The sequence below is a fragment of the Cebus imitator genome, unplaced genomic scaffold (genome assembly GCF_001604975.1).
Source record: "Cebus imitator isolate Cc_AM_T3 unplaced genomic scaffold, Cebus_imitator-1.0 Scaffold193, whole genome shotgun sequence".
NCBI classification, from domain to species: domain Eukaryota; kingdom Metazoa; phylum Chordata; class Mammalia; order Primates; family Cebidae; genus Cebus; species Cebus imitator.
Genome location: NW_016107508.1, coordinates 462,991 through 469,100, shown reverse-complemented (window position 1 = coordinate 469,100; position 6,110 = coordinate 462,991). Strand labels below are relative to the sequence as shown.

The window sequence follows — 6,110 nt, the reverse complement described above, 5'->3', positions numbered from 1 at the left end:
GACGGAGTTTCGCTCTCGTTACCCAGGCTGGAGTGCAATGGCGCAATCTCGGCTCACCGCAACCTCCGCCTCCTGGGTTCAGGCAATTCTCCTGCCTCAGCCTCCAGAGTAACTGGGACTACAGGCACGCACCACCATGCCCAGCTAATTTTTTTGTATTTTTAGTAGATTCGGGGTTTCATCATGTTGACCAGGAAGGTCTCGATCTCTTGACCTCATGATCCACCCGCCTTGGCCTCCCAAAGTGCTGGGATTACAGGCTTGAGCCACCGTGCCCGGCCTTGTTTTTTTTTGAGACAGAATCTCACTCTGTTGCTCACACTGTATCTAGCTACAGTAAGTTCTAGCTAGATACAGGTGTCTGCTGGGGGCTAAGTCTGAGGTCTGTATTTTCCTAGTCAGAAAGAGTGATTAGTACAAATTAGAGAAAAGCTAAAGACTATCGGCACCAAACCAAGGCTTTCTTCTTGGTCTAATCACAAACGAAAGGGAACTAAAAAAAATAAATCACTTTTTCATTAGGTTATTTAATATAACTCAGTGACTCTTCATGTACCCCCTAAACTTATTTCATCTTTCCTCAGTAATACAAGTCTTCTTTCCCCTTTGGGAAACACCCCTCCAATCCAAGGATCAGTGATTTGGTCCCTCTAAGGAAACACATTTCCTGTTGGAGGCTGTACATCGACTCTTAGCATTTCATCAATTATAGTCAGACTTTGCAGTATTTGGCAGGTATTTCTCATGGTTTGTGGTTTGAAGTTCTGAGAGTTTCTTTGTTTCATTAAAAATGGGACCTTTTCTGTGTTTTTGCTTTGCTTTCTTTTTGTGTCGCTTCTGGAAGATTTCAAGGGAGGAGAGAGGAAGGGAGTCCAACTATCTTTATATCCTTTAACTGGACATGTGTGTAACATGCATCCCTCTGAAGGCTCTCACGGCTGTGTGCTGGTTGGCACAGGTTCACACGGAGGCGGATGGAGCCACACCTCAGACTTGAATCTTCCCTTTCATCCTAGTACACCTCATCTGCCACGCTAGGAAGGTTGCTAAGCTAGGAAGGTAGTATGTGGGGCACCAAAAGATAGAGTGAAGACACTGCTTACTTGCTGTTGCCCCCTTCGCAAGACTGTCTCTCCATTTGTGTGTGTGTGTGTGTGTGTGTGTGTATGCGTGAGTACATTCCCAAACTTCTTACTTCATAACAGTAGTGACATGTCAACTTCAGCAGTGGTGGCTATCTTCATTAAGTGTGAACTTCACACCCCATAACTGTGTGGGTCTCTGTCTCTTGCAGTGAGTTTCTTCAACTTACTGACTCTGTATCCCATGGTGAAGGTACTGACAGGGTCAAAAATAGTATTAAGATATTCACAATGGGCCTGGTGCAGTGGCTCAGGCCTATAATCTCAGCACTTTGGGAGGCCGAGGTGGGTGGATTGCTTGGGCCCAGGAGTCTGAGACCAGCCTGGGCAACATGGTAAAACCCCATCTCCCTGGGCACGGTGGCTCACGCCTGTAATCCCAGCACTTTGGGAGGCCGATGTGGGTGGATCACGAGGTCAAGAGATGGAGACCATCCTGGTCAACATGGTGAAACCCCGTTTCTACTAAAAATATAAAAAATTAGCTGGGCATGGTGGCGCGTGCCTGTCATCCCAGCTACTCAGGAGGCTGAGGCAGGAGAATTGCCTGAACCCAGGAGGCGGAGGTTGCGGTGAGCCGAGATCGTGCCATTGCACTTCAGCCTAGGTAACAAGAGTGAAACTCCGTCTCTACAAAAAATACAAACAAACAAACAAACAAAAAACCCCATCTCTACAAAAAATACAAAAATTAGCCAGGCACGGTGGCATATGCCTGTAGTCCCAGCTACGGAGGCTGAGGTGGGAGGATGGCTTGAGCCCAGGAGGCAGAGGTTGCAGTGAGCGGTGATTGTACCACTGCACTCTGGCCTGTACAACAGAGTGAGGCCTTGTCTCCGGGAAAAAAAAAAAAAAGATATTGGTAATGTAGTTTTTGACTTTTTGAAAGATTTTCTTTCTTATCTTGCATACACTGGAGTCTTTTGATAGAGCCAGTTAAGGGGAAGTATGATGTGGTGGGCCTTGGGTGTTTCCTACTTCCTACAAAGGCAAACGTTGGGGAGCTTCCTGCTCACATTGGCTAAATAAAGAGATTGATCACGTCCTGGGGGCTCACACCAGGTGAGGCTCTCTCCCCCTCTGCTTACTTATATAACTAAAGGACTGTCCATGTACCACCTAAACTACTCATCTTTCCTAATGAAAAAGTGATTTGTTTTTTTTTTGGTTCCCTTTCATTTGTGATTAGACCAAGAAGAAAGCCTTTGTTGGGTGCCAATAGTCTTTAGCTTTCCTCTAATTTGTACCAATCACTCTTTTTTGTTCTTCCTCAATCTACTCAACATGAAATCACTCGTTTTTTATTTTTTTATTTTTTGAGACGAAGTTTCGCTCTTGTTACCCAGGCTGGAGTGCAATGGCGCGATCTCGGCTCACCGCAACCTCCGCCTCCTGGGTTCAGGCAATTCTCCTGCCTCAGCCTCCCGAGTAGCCGGGACTACAGGCACGCACCACCATGCCCAGCTAATTTTTTGTATTTTTAGTAGAGACGGGGTTTCACCATGTTGACCAGGATGGTCTCGATCTCTTGACCTCGTGATGCACCCGCCTCGGCCTCCCAAAGTGCTGGGATTACAGGCGTGAGCCACCGCGCCCGGCTGAAATCACTCGTTTTAACAAGGAAAGTATAGGCCCCAGACTCAACTATCAGGAGACAACTGTATCTAGCTATCACTTAAATCATTTTGTTCTCATTGTATTTATTTTAATATTTACTTCCTACTTCCTATTTATAGCAAGTGACACTGGTTTTTCTTTTTCCTTTTTTTTAGAGATGGGGTAATGATACCTGCCCAGGTTGGATTAGAGAACTCCTGGGCTCAAGTGATGCTCTCCGCTTCCCAGTGAAGAGGGGTAAAGCTAAGGATAGTTGAGACCACACAGAATTGTGCCACAGACACAGGCCTACAACAAAAGGGGTGAGCATGGACTCCGTTCTGGCAGCATCTACCAAGCCAGCCTGGATAAAGTCAGTTTCTTTCTTTTTCTCTCTCTCTCTTTTTTTTTTTTTTTTTTTTTGAGACGGAGTCTGGCTCTGTTGCCCAGGCTGGAGTGCAATGGCACGATCTTGGCTCACTGCAACCTCTACCTCCTGGGTTCAAGTGTTCTCCTGCTTCAGCCCTCTGGTAGCTGGGATTACAGCCACTCACCATCACGCCTGGCTAATTTTTATACTTTAGTAGAGATGGGGTTTCACCATGTTGGCCAGGCTGGTCTCGAACTCCTGACCTCAGGTGATCTGCCTGTCTTGCCCTCCCAAAGTGTTGGGATTACAGGCGTGAGCCACCACGCCCAGCTGATAAAGTCAGTTTCTAAGAGGAAGAAACATATTTTCAAGGTCTTGTCTCGATTACTCTTCTGGCCATGGCGGAAATCTGACATTTTAGGGGACAACCTCTCTGTCCCAGCCTTTTTATGGACCCCGCCTTCTCTACTTCTCCATCTCTCAGGGCGGGAGGGAGCAGCGATGGTTTCCTCACTTCCAGCTGCTGCATCCTCCAGGCCGTAGCCCATTATCTCATCCCAGGTCAACAACTTTTCCTCATTTGGCTCCAAGTCCTCTGCTCATATCACTAATCACTCAAGTCCCCCACCCATTTAATTTGGTGTTTTCAGCCATTCATTTATAATTTTCCCTCCTAGTCTCTCTAGCGTCATCACGACCTCTGAAAAGTTGCTGTTTTTTTCAAAACTCCAATTTGCTGTTATTTACCACTCTTTGCTTTAATAGTTGTACAAAAGAGTTGTGCATTACCAGCTTGGTTGTACATTAGGTGAATGATGTGGGGAGCTTTAAAAAAAAATCCCAAAGTCCAGGCCTCACCCCAGACCAATTTAAATCACATTCTTTAGAGGTAGGAATGGTGGAGTTTTTTGTTTTGTTGTTATTTTTAAGTATCCCAGGTGATCCTGATGTTCAGCCAAGGTTGAGAACTCATCATGCTAGCGCCAACTCCTTGGACTCCATCCTATTCTTCTAGGCTAGCAGTTTATCCTGGCTTCATTGCCTTCTCACCCAGCTTGGGCCCTAGGGTCATTCATTTTAACCAGGTGGTGGACCAACCTCTCATCTCCCACCCTGAGGGGATATGTAAGTTGTTAGAGAAAGACATTCCACTGTTCTGATTCAGGCTTTCTAACTCCACCGGAGCCCCGTGCTAGTGATCCTTCATACAAGCTGCCTGGATAGGTCTGTTTCTCACAGTGGCTGTTCCAAACTCTTTCCACTATCCTCAGATCCCTAACCCATGCCCTCCCCCATCTCCTATCATTCAGCATAGTGCTTAAGTCTCTGGAAGAAACTCTTCCTGCATGTGTGCACATCTGAGTTCTCACATGGCGTGTTTCTTCTGCTTTACTAAGTTTACTAAGTTTTGCAACTCGTCTGCAGTTTTAAAGTTATTTGAAAATAAGATTAAAAAATAAAAACCCAAAACATTCCCTGTATTCCTCCAGCTAGGACCTTGGTTCTTTATTTTCCTTCAGAGAAAAATATGTCCCCACACATGGCTACTACTTCCTTACCTTCCATTTGCCTTGCCAAAACGGCTTTGGATATTGTCGCCAGTGGCACCCAAGCTGACACATTCATTGGATTTATTTATTTTTTTTTTTTTTTGAGACGGAGTTTCACTCTTGTTACCCAGGCTGGAGTGCAATGGCGCGATCGCGGCTCACCGCAACCTCCGCCTCCTGGGTTCAGGCTGGATTTATTTTTTATTTTTTGAAACGGAGTTTCGCTGTTGCCCAGGTTGGAGTGCAATGGTACAATCTTGGCTCATCACAACCTCTGCCTCCTGGTTTTAAGCAATTCTTCTGCCTCAGCCTCCCGAGTAGCTGGGATTACAGGAATGTACGCCCTGCTAATATTTGTATTATTTTTTAGTAGAGACAGGGTTTCTCCATGTTGGTCAGGCTGGTCTCGAACTCCCAACCTCAGGTGATCTGCCTGCCTCGCCTCCCAAAGTGCTGGGATTACAGATTTAAGCCACTGCGCCCAGCCAAATACATTGGTTCTTTCTAGACCTCATGCTATGTGACATCTCAGGGTGTCTGTTACAGCTGCCCATTCCCTCCTTCTGGAAATACTTTGGCTTCCAAGATACAAAAGTCTCCAGGTTTTCCTTTTCCACCTCTAGCTCTACCTTCTTATTCCAACTTTTCTTTTTCTTTTCTTTTTTTTTTGAGACAGAGTCTGACTCTGTCACCCAGGCTGGAGTGCAGTGATGCAATCTCTGCTCACTGCAACCTCTGCCTCGGGTTCCAGCAATTCTCCTGCCTCAGCGTCCTGAGTAGCTCGGATTACAGGCACACACCACCATACCTGGCTAATTTTTGTACTTTTAGTAGAGAAAAGTTTCACCTTGTTGACCAGGGTGGTCTCGAACTCAAGCAATCTGCCCACTCGGCCTCCCAAAGTGCTGGATTACAGGAATGAGCCACCGCACCTGGCCCTCTCCCTAGGTCATCTTATTTATACCTCTGGCCTCAAATGCCATCTATGTGCCTGATTCCTAAGCTTACACCCCTATTCTAGAACTCTCTTCAAGGCTCCAGACTCATATATCCACATAGCTACTTAATTTTGGCCCTGGATGTTTCAGAATTAAACTGTTGATGTTCTCTCTCATATGTGCTCTTCCTTTAATTTGCCCCTTTTATTATTAAATGATACGGCTATCCTCTTCCATCCACCCAGCTGCTCATGCTAGAAACTCTCTCTGGCATCATCACTACCTCTGAAAAGTTACTGTCTTTTTTCAAAACTCCAATTTGCTCTTATTTACCACTCTCTGCTTTAATGGTTGTACAAAAGAGTTGTGCATTACAAACTTAGTTGTACATTAGGTGAATGATGTGAGAAGCTTTAAAAAAAAAATCCCGAAGTCCAGGCCCCACCCCAGATCAATTTAAATCACATTCCTTAGGGGGAGGAGTGGCAGAGTTTTTTATTTATTTTTTATTTTT

General features: G+C 45.6%; 1 long non-coding RNA gene across 1 annotated transcript in view; it reads right to left on the bottom strand.

Annotated features, from left to right (window-relative positions):
• The window catches only part of LOC119473907, a 21,983-nt gene extending 17,483 nt beyond the window's left edge, over positions 1 to 4,500 (bottom strand). The window contains exon 1 of the long non-coding RNA XR_005203163.1: positions 3,856 to 4,500. This is a non-coding gene — a long non-coding RNA (uncharacterized LOC119473907). The remainder of the gene's footprint in view (positions 1 to 3,855) is intronic.
• Between the last annotated feature and the right edge of the window lie 1,610 nt (positions 4,501 to 6,110).